A 15,155-nucleotide genomic window follows, 5' to 3' on the forward strand; every position below is an offset into this window, starting at 1 on the left:
GGATTAGGGCAAATAGCCCAGTGAGTCCCTCTTTTTTAATGAGCATTTCAATTAGGCCTAGAATTTTTATTATTTCGCGAATTAACCCCCAAATTTCTTAATTGAATCCAATTTTAGTCCTTTTTTTAAAAAAAAAGTTAGTTATATTTAATAAAATATTGTTTTATTTGTATTATTTTTAACATTGTATATACATTCATAAATTTCATTATATGTTGTATTTTTTATTTTTTATTTATTTGTTACATTATTACTATTATTATATATATACCATATTATATTTCATTATAATTATTTATATTTTATTACATACTATATCTTATTATATAACATTCCTTATAATATTTATTTTTCTTATATATTCTTTTATATATATTTTATTATGTATATATCCTTTTTACTAATTATGCTACCATACTTTTATATGCAAAATACGTATTGTATTATTATTATTATTTTATATTTCCTTATTTTATTCATATTATATTATTATACATAACTTATTTTAAGCATTTTTTAATTTATATTTTAGGTATATTTTATCAATAATTACTTACCTTATATTACATTTTAATATACATTAATTTTTTCACATATATTGAACATATCATTTATATATTAAATCTTGTTTTGTGATTATTATTAAAGGTCATATTTTAGAATTGACATGTATGTTGATATTATTTTAGGAATGTTTATGTTAAGTTGTATGCCATGCATCATCTTTTGTCTATTAATTTATTAAAATGTATATAGAGTTATACCGTATATGTTTATATGTTCACTTATGCATTTTAATGTATGTCATATATTTTTTTGTATGTATGTTTTACATGTGTTAAATTTGTCATGTTTGTTGTTTAAAATTTGTTTAAATTCATACTTTTACTTACCTATTATGATAATATGCTATCTTGTATGTTATTCTATGATGTTAATATGATTCTTCATGCATTAATCAAAAAGGAGATTCCAAAGTTTTCAAAGGTATTTGGAAGCTTCGAGAAAAGTAGTGCCCTAACTTACTGGGTTGCAACTTTTCTTGTTGAGTTCGAATAGTCAAGCACCCTTCTAAGTTTTTTTTAAGGTTTTCAAAATACGAGCAACTGTCTTGGAATTTCAAAGCGTTGTGTCCTAACTTACTGGATATGGAGTTTTGTTGTTTCGAGATAGAGATTTTCAAAAAGGTTAGCTTAGCTTCGAATGTCTTAAAAATATTGCGTCCTAACTTACTGAATGTGATATTTTGATTCATTTGATACAAGTGAACCCTAATCAAAATATTCTAAAGGGGATTGCACCTTAAAATTTTTAAAATTTCCGACATTAAAGACACTTGATAATCAATTAGGTACCAATTTTTGGGCGTTACGAGGGTGCTAACCCTTCCTCGTACGTAACCGACTCCCGAATCCGTCTTCTTGACTTTCGTAGACCAAAATTAATGTTTTAAAACAAAACATTTTATAAGGTGATCCAATCACACTTAAAAAGATTGGTGGCTACTCCCGTTTTCGTTTTTCTTAAAGTCGATTCCCATTTTCCAAAACTTGATTTAAAGATGGTTTCGACAATGAGATGGATGAAATTTGTGAAAAAAGAGAGTTGACTGTGAAGGAATTGGAGGAATTGAAACATCTGAACACTGAGTTGTGGGATGTAATAAGATTCAAAGAATCTATTTAGGGGCAGAAATCAAGGATGACTTGGTTAAAAGAAGGGGATGCTAATAGCCTTTTTTTCCATAGAGCAGTGAAAATCAAAGCGAAAAGGAGAATGGTTTTTAGTCTAAGAATTGGGTACCGTTGCTTGAAAGAGCCAAAGGAAATTAAAGAGCGGCTGTATAATTATTTCAAAAGTTACTTCAATTGCTCGGTGAGAAGGTGGAAAATGGGGCTTGATTTGAAATTTAAAACTTTTAGCGAGGTCAGGATGAGGAAATTGGAGGAATCGTTTTCTATGAGAGAAATTAAAGAAGCAATTTGGAGTTGTGATGAATCAAAAGCACCTGGGCCGGATGATTTTAATTTGTGCTTTTTCAGAAAATGTTGGGAAACTGTTAAGGATGATTTATGTGATTTATTGTCGGAGTTTTTCTCAACTGGGAAGTTGGAAAAGAGTTTAAATTCTTCTTTTATTACTCTAATTCCGAAGGTGGAGAATCCTGTGGAAATTACAGATTTTAGGCCAATATGCCTGGTGAGCTCATTGTACAAGATCGTGTCAAAGGTGCTGTCCAGAAGATTAAGAGAGATGGTTGGGGAGGTGGTTAGTGATACTCAATGCACTTTCATTAAAGGAAGACAAGTCTTTGACGGGGTTTTAATAGCGAATGAATTAATCCATTCGGTTAAGATGAAAGGCGGTGATGGGGGGTTTTTGATTTTTAAGTTAGATTTTTCTAAAGAGTATGATTGTGTTAGGTGGGATTTCATGGAGCTGGTAATGTTCAAAATGGGTTTCGGGGATAAATAGAGAGGTTGGATGATGGAATGTATTTCCACGGCTCAAGCTGCGGTGATTATTAATGGTTTCTCAACTAAGGAGTTTGGTTTTCGTAGAAGGCTTCGTCAGGGTGACCCATTGTCTCCTTTCCTGTTCATTTTAGTTGCGGAAGTGCTTCATTTGGTGCTTGACAGTGTAGTGGAGTTGGGGCTTATCGAAGGATTCAAAAATATTATCTCCGGATTGGATTTTTCTCACCTCCAATTTGCAGATGACACGATCCTGTTTTTGAAAGCTGATGACATTGAGGTGAGCAATGTGAAGTATATCCTTAGGTGCTTTAAGTTATTCACGGGTTTGAGCATTAATTTTAAAAAGTCATGCTTGGTGGGTTTTAATGTGAACGAAGAACTCCTATCTAGATTAACAGCAATTTGTAAATGCAAAATAGGCTCGCTGTCATTTGACTATCTTGGAATTCCTCTTGGTGCTAATCCGAAGAGAATAGCTAATTGGAATCTGATCATTGATAGGATAAGGAGAAAATTAGCTGGTTGGAAATGTCATTCTTTATCGTGGGCTGGAAGGGTGGTTCTAATTAACGCTGTGTTATCGGCATTGCCAATCTATTTTATGTCTCTATTTTGCGCCCCGGTAACTATAATTAAAAGGATCGATAAGATTAGATGGAATTTCCTATGGGGGAGTATTGATGGGAAGAAAAAAATGGCGAAAATTAGATGGAATATTATTTGTAATCCTAAGGTCAATGGGGGTGCAGAAGTGGTCAATTTAGGTGTTAAAAACAAAGCTTTATTGGCTAAATGTGGCGAAAGGTCATTTTAGCAAAATATGGTTCTAATGTCCAATGTTGGCGATTCAAGACAATCTGTCCAAAAAACATGTCTTCTATATGGAAAGGAATTGTTGAAAATTCTATGGATGTCGCTGTTTCTAGATGTGTTGGGGAAGATTCTTTCTATTGGAAGATTGGGAATGGTAAGACAGCTTTATTCTGGTGGGATAAATGGTGCGGGGTGTAATGACCCAAAATTCACGGGCACCGGAAAAGTGAGTTATAAGGCCTCCGTCTTAGTGAAATAAGTTCAAAAATAATTATTAAAAATATTTATGAGCCTAGTGGTGTGTCTAATTAGGATTTAATTAGGTGAAATTATCTTAATTTAGAATAATTAGCAAAAAGAACTAAATTGAAAAATGGGTCAAAGTTTAATTCTAAAGTAATAGAAAATAAAAGGATCAAAATGACAATTAAGCCATTTACATAAATTGAGGTTGCAAATGGAAGAAAAATCAAGATTTTTCTTGAATGTATGTATTATATATATTAAAATATTATTATGGTTTTATAATTATTATGATTATTTAATGAATATTATATTTTAAATAAATTAAATAGTTGATAAATATATGATAATAAAATATACATGTGTAAAAATTATATTGGTACATTTGTAATTTAAATACTAAATTATTTATAATTTAAGTAAAAGATATTTGTTAATTAAATAATTAATTTATTAATTTATGAAATTTTTGTTTGACAAACAAATTGAATAATGACAATTGTAATAAAAATATTGGTACATTTGTAATAAATAGATACATGTACACTTGTAATAAAATAATTAAGTTACTTAATATTAAAGTAAAAGATATTTGTTAATTAAATAATTAAATAATTGTGTAAAAAATAAAATAAAATAAATGGTGACAAATGTATGGTATTGATGGTGTACACTTGTGTGTATATAATTAAATGCTTAATAGATATTTAAAATAAATATATTATAATATATGTTAATTAAAAAAATAAAGTAAATAAAGTAAATAAAAGAATAAAAGAATGAAATAAAAAGAAACAAAAAGAATAAGAAACAGAGAGCATTCGAAAAACAGGGGAAGAAAAGGGAAAGAAAAGAAAAAGGGAAAGAAAAGAAAAAGGGAAAATTGGGATTTTGAAGCTTCAAACTTGTTTGCTAATAAGGAAAACGAGGCATCGGCATCCAAAGGAGAAGAAAAGATCGTTGAGGAGTAAACTCGTGTTTCGAGTTTGTATTACTATAACTCAAACTATTTATTAAATGTATATTGAATTTATAGTTATGGAATAATTAAGATAAAGTAAGTATTATATTTAAATTTAATTATAAGTATGTGTGAAAATTAATTTGTATATGAATTAAGATAATAGATATTTGAATTGATTGAGTATTGAAAATTTTTGTGTAAATGAAATTGAAATTAGAAAAAGTAAAATAATACCCTATTAACTTGTCGGACTAGATTTGATACAAATGGCATGCCATTGGATTTGTGATGTGATGAGGAGATTGTAGTTCGGTCGAGAAGATGTTTCTGTTATTATATACTTCGGTTTATCCGAAGAGGCACTTAATGCTTTACTGGTGTGTTATGGAGGATTAATAATATTCTGGGTGTGTTTGGGTTGGACATTCTGGTGTGTTTGGGTGGAATCCGCGTATCTGTTAGAGTCCGAGCCTTGTTAATAGGGTAAATAATTGAAATGAAATTTTGAAAATAAGATTATTTGTTTTGGCACTATTGAAAAGTATGAGAAAGAATGTATGAACTAAAATATGAATTGAGTTGGTATGAGAAAAATGAATTATGAATTTAAGATTTATGAAGTAAAATAATTATATATAAATTAGTTTAAATAATTATAAAATTTATGGTTGATGTTTGTAATTTATTAATGTTAAATAGTTTTGATTTATAGTAGTACCACTGAGTATGAAATACTCAGCGTACGGTTGTTTCTGTGCACAGGTTATTAGAGTTTCGGATCCGATCTAGCATCCAAAACAAACCCGACTCCAACAAAAAGATTTTGGTGATGTATTTCTTCCTTTGGTTAAGTGGCATGTACTAGGTAGTTGCATATAAAATTATATGTATACATTAAGTTAAAAATTATGTTAATGATATAAATATTAGTTATATGAATGTGAAACACTGGTGTTGATTGTTTTGGTTTGAACTTGCAATAAGCAGAAATGCTGCCGAAATTTTTATAAAAAAAAATTTCTGGAACACTCGAACAAGTCCCGTTTTACTTTTAATACGTGTTTGAACTTCGAGAGTCCAATATAGGGACTTAATTATTATATTATACTATGAAAGTTATATTAATTGTAAATTATTCGTAAGTTGTCTGATATGTCCGGTAATGACTCATAACCTCGTTTCGGCGACGGTTTGGGGTTAGGGGGTGTTACACGGGGATCGGCCTCTAAAATTGATCTATCCAAGACTCTTCCGTATTACTAAGAGTAAGGATTGTACTGTAGTTGAAGTGGTAAGTCTGTTAGGGAGTGGAAGTACTAATTGGAATGAATATTTTACAAGACCGTTGCTGGAGAGGGAGGTAGGTTTGGGCAAAGAGTTGGCTGAAAGGGTGATTGGCACGAATTTGAATTTGAACATTGAGGATAGGTTGTGTTGGGTAAAAGATAAAGAAGGGGTCTTTTCGGTTAAAAAATGCACAGAATTATTGATGCTGGAGGATGAGGAGATCATTAATTTTGATTTTGGTAGATTATGGAATACCAAGGTGCCTCCTAGAGTGCATAGTTTTTTATGGATGCTAGCAATTGATAGACTTCCAACAAAGGAGATTCTGGTTAAAAGAGGGGTGTGCTTTCAAAATTTTTCATTAAATTGTCCATGGTGTGAAGGTGTTCCGGAGTGCGCTTCCCATTTATTTTTTTAGTGTAAATTTATTGATGGATTTTGGGGGAGAATCTTCATGTGGTGGGAGGAGGTATGGAAGCCGGTGGAAGGCTTTTTGGATTTCTTTGTCTTATGTAACAATGTGCGTATGAATGCTTTTAGGAAATGTTTATGGTTGATTGCTATAGCAGCAGCTTGTTGGACAATTTGGCTAGCAAGAAATGGTATGATTTTCAATAAAAAGAGAGTTTACATGGAAAACTTGGTGTTTCTATCAAAAATGAAAGCGTTGTTGTGGATTAGATCTATCCATGATGAAATTTTATTACAGGAGGATCTTTGGTGGATTTCTCCACTCAAGTGTCGGGTAGAATCTGTTAGATCCAATCCTGCCGTGTTCTGTTGGAGGTCACCTCCTGCTAGTTGGTTAAAATTTAACATATGTAGGATTGAGCTTGAAAATAAAGCAGGGTGTGTAGGAGTCTTGAGAGATATGGAGGGGGTGGTTAGAGCTATTTTCTCTGGTGTTATTTTTGCAAATAATGCTGAGGAGACAGAGATTGGTGTTGTGAAGATTGCTTTAGAGGTTTTTATAGCAATGAATTGGAAACCAAAGGAGTATCTTTTTATTGAAGTTGGTTCTTTGGTGGCTTTTTCGTGGTGTGTTAACAAGGTATCGAGGCCTTGGTTGCTTCATTCAGTTTTTGCAGATATTGAGAGATCCATGATGAAGGTGGGGAATATTGTCTTCTCATTGGCAGATAGAAATGGTAATGGTATGGCGTTTTCATTGGCGATGGCTGGGGTTAATCGGATGGAAATGTTTAAAGCTTGGTGGCGATGTTTTAGTTTTTAAGAATTAGTAGGTTTTTGGTTGTTTTTGGCCTGTGTTTTTATTCTACATCTGCTGTAAGTTTCTGGTTTTGGCTGCTACTCTGTTTCTCTTTTGACAGTGTAGTTGGAATGTAGCAAAAAAAAAAGGAAAGAGGAAGAACAAAAATTCATCGAGACATATCTTATTTACACTTCACAACTTTACAATTTTTCATATGATGTTTTAACTCAAAAGCATTATTATTGTTGAGGAGGGACCGACTCCTTTGAGAGAAGTCTTTGAAGTGTCGTATGTTGTGCAGCCGACCTAATCCCCCAACAACCGAAGGTATTGTCCCCTTGTCGAGGTTTTGTCCTTAGCTTTCATGAAGAGCCATGTACGGTTCATGGAAGGGCCGCCTCGAGAGATAGGTACTTGCAAGACTTGGGAAAAATGTCAGTATAGGCCGTGTGAATAATAGTGGAGGTACTTGGGTGTGTTGCGATTCAAACCACCAACCAAGGCTTAAAGACTACATGCTTGCAAACATGGTACTCTTCATTTTTTTTTTAAACCCCGACACAGGGATTATATTGATTGTTGGGGGTTTGGGTTGACTGTTGGAGGACGACACTTTGAAAACCTTTTACAAAGGAACATATTCTCCCCTCAACAATTATGATGACTATAACAGCCTTATTTTTAATGGTATTGGAAAAGCGATTTGAAACCTCATTTTCGTAAAACAGTGTCTGTAAATATTAATATTTAATATTTTCGAGGCTATTATGGTAATATATTAAAGTTTGGTTTAGTAATTTTTTTGAATTGATGTGTAACGCTCCCTTACCCAAGACTGTCGCTGCAGTCGAGCATGAGACATTACTAAACTTATTTTAGCATTTAAATAAGTTCAAACAATTCTCGTAGTAAACTATCCATCTGTGTCACAGTTGCTAAAAAAATCATATCTCGAGTTACAAAACTTGAAATCCAATTCCGTAATTTTTTCCTGAAACTAGACTCATATATCTACTTACTAATTTTTTTCTAGAATTTTTGCTCTGGCCAATTAGTACAGTTTATTAGTAAAAGTCTCCCCTATTTCAGGGTTTGGCTACTCTGACCCCTGTACACTTCGAATCAAATTTCTTCCTGTAAAGAAATCCAATGACTATTCTGTTTGTTTAAATTAAAAATAGACTCAATAAGGAATCCATACATATAAATTGTGAGTCCTAATTATTTACACACAATTTATGGTGAATTTCTAAAGTCAGAATAGGGAATCCAGAAATTGCTCTAACCCTGTTTCACCAAAACGTAAATATCTCATAAAATACAACTCTTTTACCTATTATGTTTCTTCCACATAAAAATAGATTCATTAATATTCAATTACATATTTTATTCATCATCTAATTCATTTTCTACTATTTTTGGTGTATTTTCAAAGTTGGACTACTGCTACTGTCCAAATCTGTTTTAGTATAAAATGTTGATAACTAAGTTTATAACATCTTCATTTCTTCTCTCTACAATATTTACCATCACTTCCTCTTATTTCTCTTCACTAACATATCAAAAACATACCATACTTAAGGTTACATATCAAAATATCACTTAAAAACTTAGGTACTTTCAAAATGACCAAAAGACATCCTAGGTACAATGTCATTTTCCAAAAAGATAGAAACTTCACCAATTTGAGTTCGGGGACTGGCTTGTATGCTGAGTCCTTATACTTTCGTACCTAGCTGCATGACGAAACAAACCGTCTGTTGAGAATACTCTCGGTGGTATTTCTATAAACAATAGCTTAATCAACTTTAAAACATTGTAATTCAAACACATTATTGCTATTATTCAATATCAATCATCATTTCAATAACAGTCAATCAATCAGTACTTTAATAATCTTTACTTTATTTACCGTTATTAACATAACTCGGATACTGACGGATACACAGATCCAACTCACACTCCAGGATAAGCACATAGTGCTTCATCGGAACAAATCCGGAACTTTAACATTATAGTACACAAAGTACTTCATCGGAACAAATCTGGAACTTTAACAGTAGTCGACACATAGTGTCTCATCGACTCAAGGTCGGAATATCCCAATACTTCCAATTCCTATGACATGTCAACTATATCCGACTAGCCCGACACTGTTAACAGGGTATTCAAAATCACATTCATTTCGATATGGTAAGAATACTTACCTCATTCACATTTTCATACAATATAAATATCAAATATAGCCATAACGATTAAGCTCGGTTTATAGAAATACAAACCACTATTTATTGAATTTAATCGATATCTTCGTTCACTTTCTCTTTTCCCTTCTTGGATGACGTATCCGGTGCTACGTTAGCTATGGACAATCATACAATTGAAATTCATCAAAATACTAATCAAAAATCACATTTTCACTTTCTATCAAACTTTTACAAAAATTCCAATTTCGTCCTTTTTCCATTACAATCTTTTTTTCTTTAACACAATCTTCATATTCTCTTTTAATCAACTCATTAGCAATTTCAAGCTCATAAAAAAAATCATCATAAAACATAAATTTTGAGCTCTATACAACTTAATTCCTAGTTAAACCTAACTTAAAAATTCCTTTAACAAATCACTTCTAACTTCAATTTCTATCAATTTAACCCATAAAACCTCAATTTATTCAACTAAATCAATATCTAAAAATTCTCTATTTTTTTCTTCATTTTAACCTCATACATGTAGAACTTTGAATTAGGCATCCATAAACATAAAAATCACAAGAAAATGAGCTAAAACAACTTACCAATCAAGCTTTAAGGTCTTAATCCTCAAATTTTCCCTTTTCTTTTTCTTTCTTTCTTTCTCAGTTTACTCTTTGTAACTCTTTCTATCTTTTTTTCTATTTCATTTCCTTTATTCATAAATCTATATTCAATATAATAATATTAATAATATAATATTATTCTAATAAAATAACTTAATCTATAAGAAAAACTACTTTAACACATTTAATATTTTTACCAACTATTACACATGTTATACAATATTAACACACACATGTCACTTAGGGTCTAATTGCTAGATTAGTCCCTTTACTAATTTTTAATCTATAATTAAACTTTTATACCTTATGCAATTTAGTCCTTATTCTAAATCCAAGCTACTTAACTTAATCAAACATTAATCAACCACTCAACTATAATTCATAAATATTTCTAATAAATATTCATGAATTAATTTCACGGAAATAGTACTCTAGACTCGATTTCTGATACCATAACTTTCGGTTCATTACATGTTGGCTAATAAAAGTTCAATAACTAAATTGTAAAAGTTTATCGCTATAGGTTTTAAGTTGGCCAAAAATTTAGGGACTTAAATTATAATTAATAAAAGGTCTAAAAAGGCAATTTAACCAATTTAAAATATGAAATAGTGGTATATGATGACATTCCCACTATCTTTGATTAATAGTTAATTAATTAAACTTAATTAACTCATCCTTAATCTAAACAAATTAAAAGGAAAAATCATCATCTTTTATTCATCTTCCTCTCTTGGTCGAGTCTTGGAGGAGAGAAAACCTAAGGAAACATTTCACATTCGGTTACAAAATTGTTATGTGCAATTAAGTCATTTTCTTGTAATTTTTATATTTTTTAAGCCATGAGAACTTGATTTAGCTAGCTCATGTACCAATTTGTAAAAATATTAAATTTTTTAAAAGTTTTCATTGATAATTTTTTAAAGAAATTGGTGTTAAATTGATAGATTTCAAGCTTAGATGTGGAAAAGGATAAGATTGTAAAGTTTAAATTGTTAGTTTTGTCAAAAAGGATTAAAGTGTAAAATGATATGAAATTGTTTTAACAATAGATAGTAGAGGGTTCTAAAAGGATGTGAGTGAGATCGGTTTTGAAATCTAAGCTCAAAATTGAAAGTTATGGCAATTACGATTTTAGGGTCTAAATTGAATAAAATGCAAAAATTTATGGACATCCAGAAAATAAAATTGAACTGTACTTGCATATAATAAAATGTTATAAAATTTTTAGTATTGATAAATTGAATTGAATAATTGTATAAATCAAGAATTGAACCAAACCGAAGATAATTGGGGAAAATAAAAAATTGTCGATTAGTCCTTAAAGTCTCATTTATTGCTCTTTTTCCAGGTAAGTTCATATGGAACTTACTAAATTATCTTTTGAATTGTATTTCTTTTAATTGTATGTTTATATTTAAGTGAAATTGTGGAAATTGGCTTATTTGGCTATTTATGGACTGAATTGTTAACATGAAAATGTTGGCTATACGAAAGGGTACAAATTACCGATATGAATGTTACATGTTTACAGGATTTGTATGAAATATGTATTCTGATATAAGACTTGAAATGATACGATTAAGATAATGATGCTCATATGAACTTAGTAAAAGATTATAATACGTATGGCATGCCATTAGGGTCAAATATGGAATCAGTCAGGGATTTACATGGTTATATAAAATCCAAATTTTATTTTCGAATTCTCAATTTATATGTGTCGTTGGTTTAGCCTGGACTAGTAACCACAATATGATATCAACTTGTTTGAGCAATTTCATAAATATCAGTTTGTTTTTAGAAACCCTAATCATTGTCACCTTGTGTGAGCAATATAGTTACGTGTATCTGAAATGGTAACCTAACTGAAATGAAATCATTGTAATGATACAGATGTGGATTGAATTGTACATGTTTTCAAATTGAATATGAAATTTTTTTGTACATGTTTCAAATTGAGTTGTGGTAAATTACTTTTGTTTAAAATTCTTATTATGAAAATGGACTAACCTATTGTTGTATATGATATTATATGTTAGCTATTTCAAGATATGTCAAATGATGCCATATTGAATGACAAAGTATTTAAATGTTCAGTTTATTGTAATATCAAGATAAAGTTAAATTTCATATGAATTTACTAAGCAGTATGTTACTTTTTGTTTTCCTTGTAGATCATTACCTTGCAGAACATATCATGCGGATCGCTTTGAATCTCACACTATCTTGTTTTTGAATCTGTAGCTTTTTGATCATTTTAAGTTTGAAATTGTGACATGTATATAGGTGTTTTGTATATGTTAACTTTGAATATTGGACATAGCTCGAAACCTTCCTAATGAATGATTTTGACTAGTTGAAATGGCATGTTTTGGTAAATGTGTTTGAATTAGGTTTGAAAATTAAAATCGCATGTTTGAACATGGATTAGCATAGATAATAAATCGGTATTTGAATGGCTAGTTGGTTGGATAGATGATTTATAATTGAATGAGTTGAACTGGTATATTTTGTGTTAATTTGAACTTATATTAAATTGATTGACTGGAAATGTTTAAATGGCTTGTTCTGGAATGTTTTTGGTATAGTTTGATTCAAGTAAAGATTGTGATTTGTTGAGTAAATTGAATAGGTTGTTTGGAAGCATTGAAATAAGTACTAAATGATCTATTTTTCTTGAAAACAAGTTCCATGTCACGACTATGGATCTCGACATCGCAACATTGGCAACTCAAAGAGTCTCGTCGCAATGAGCAAGGGTTTGTCGTTGCGACATGACATACGAAGTTGCCCACGTCGCGACGAGGAAACATTGAAGTCGCGACAATGGTTTGAAATTTTTAAAATTTTACAATTTGGTCCTATTTCATGCTCGAGTCAATAAAAGAGCCTTCATAAGCTTGATTAAGGCTCGGATTTGACTAATTAACATAATGTAAATATGCTTAGCACTTAATTACATGTTTGCTTAATGTTTACTGTATAATTGGTTGTAGCTATTTTGACAATAAATATGACATCTTATAACTCGAACTTGACAATCAAATCAGACTAAAGATGTTACAATTACTATTGGATTCCATTGGTACTCTCACTTTTTTTTAAAAGACATCTATAATTATTATTCATGTTACACGTATATTTAAACATAAATATTGTAGTAACCAAAATTTTCCTGGGGTTTAAAATTAAGAAAATAAATAAATAAATAATTGTTTTTAAACAGTCCATTTACATTGACCCACTGTTGCTACCCAAAACCCAAAACAGTCCTTTTACAGCCCAAATTATGCCCCATAAACCCATTACACCTGAGGCTCAATTACAACATTACCCGGCAGACTCAGCCCACTACATTACAATCCCATTTCTAAGCCTACCTTTGACCTAATACAACGGCCCAAAATGAACTAGGCCCAGAACCAAAAATTTCCAGCTAGGGTTTCCAACCTTAGCTCTTTTCCTCAGCACAAGAATCGCTTCGAAAGTTCGGGGCGTCATCCAGCTCCCCAATCAAGGTCATCACTCAAGGCTCTGCCTCCGTAATCAGCGCCTCACTGACACCACCGCCAGACTTCAGGCCTCTATCAACACCGTCGATCTTTCCGCAAGCACCTGTAAAAGAGGGAAAGAACCACAACAGCAAGCAAAGCAAATATGGAAAGATATAAAAAGATTTATTTCCTAAATTTTTGTAATAAACAGTGGCTATAAAAGCCCGAATCAAACCATTGTAAACGGACAGATTCTTGAAGAGCATAGAAATACATACTTACAGATACTTATTCAGAGAGATACAAACAGTTTCAGAAATTTTTTTTTTATTTTTGTAACATATACATGTATATAAACTGTTTTAGCAAAAATATAGATTACAAAAATAAAAGGAAGGAAGTTAGCTGACGAACGACGAGCGAAAGGAAGGGTTTTTCAAACCCTAGCCACCGTGTATGGTGGTCCTTAGGGTGGTGCGTGGGCGCGTGACCGGAGTGTGGCCGACTGAGGCCAGTGCCGGAGTTCCCTTCCTCTCTCTCTCTTTCAGAGAGAAAACTTAAGTTTTTTTTTAAAAATCGGGTTTCAAATGATTTTAAAGTTGAGAAGTTGGCTTATATAGCCTTGATAATACGACAGCGTTTTAGACCCCAGGATCCGCGCGTTGACTCGGTTACCCGGGGAGGATCCGCGCATTTTTTAGAATTGGGTTAATTGCCCAATCAGTCCTTCTATTCCTTCTTGTATTTACAATTAAACTTTATTTTATTTATAATTTGGCCCATTATTTTATTTTAGTTTTAATTTAGTCTCGATAGCTGTTAAATTATATTCTGGAAAACGTCGTCGTTTTGGGAATAGAGCAATTTGCCCAGTGAGTCCCTCTAATTCTGCCTGCATTTTAAATAGGACCTTATTTCAGTTTTATTCCTTTCAAAATTCGCCCAGTAATTTTGCTAAACTCTAAATTTAGTCCTATATTTATTTTATTATTCTATATATATATTTTTATTATTTGTTTTATTTTAATTTTACTTCCATAAAATTATTTTATAAGTGTTATTTTTATATGTATTATAATTGTTTATTATATATTAATTCTCTCATAAGTATTATTTATATATATATATATATTATTATATTTTTACATATATTATATATTTATTTATACATATTATTTTTACATATAAATTTTCATTATTTTATGCTATATTTATTATATTATTTCCCATATATTTTATTATATAATATTTATTATGTTTTACTTTTATACTACTTATTATTTTATATATATATATATATATATATATATGTTATGTATATTACATATTACCAATTATATTAGTTATGTTTATATTATATATATATATATTATTTAAAATTTGTAAATTATTATTATTAAATCATATTTTTAACTCATATTATACACACATTTCATTATTAATTATTTATTTATTATATATATCATTTCATTTTAAATTTATATTATGAGTTCTCTTACATACTTTCAAACCAATATATTACCATATAATTATTATTCTTTTGTAAATATTCTTGTTATTATATATTGTATATTATATATTAAATGCTATTTTAAAATTGTTATGAAATATCTTATTTTTAATTATATGTATATTTTGTTAGCAATCAATCATTTTATTTTTACTAGTTCTTTTGTAGATTTTTATATTGCATGTAATATGTATGTGTTAAATGTTATTTTATTATTATTATTATATGTTATATGTTGTAGACATGTATATTGACATTATATTTCTTCTATTTGTATATCATACATTATTTGATTATTGCTTTTATATCATGCATCATTTAATTATTATTTTG

Source organism: Gossypium arboreum, chromosome 5, assembly GCF_025698485.1.
Source record: "Gossypium arboreum isolate Shixiya-1 chromosome 5, ASM2569848v2, whole genome shotgun sequence".
Lineage (NCBI taxonomy): Eukaryota > Viridiplantae > Streptophyta > Magnoliopsida > Malvales > Malvaceae > Gossypium > Gossypium arboreum.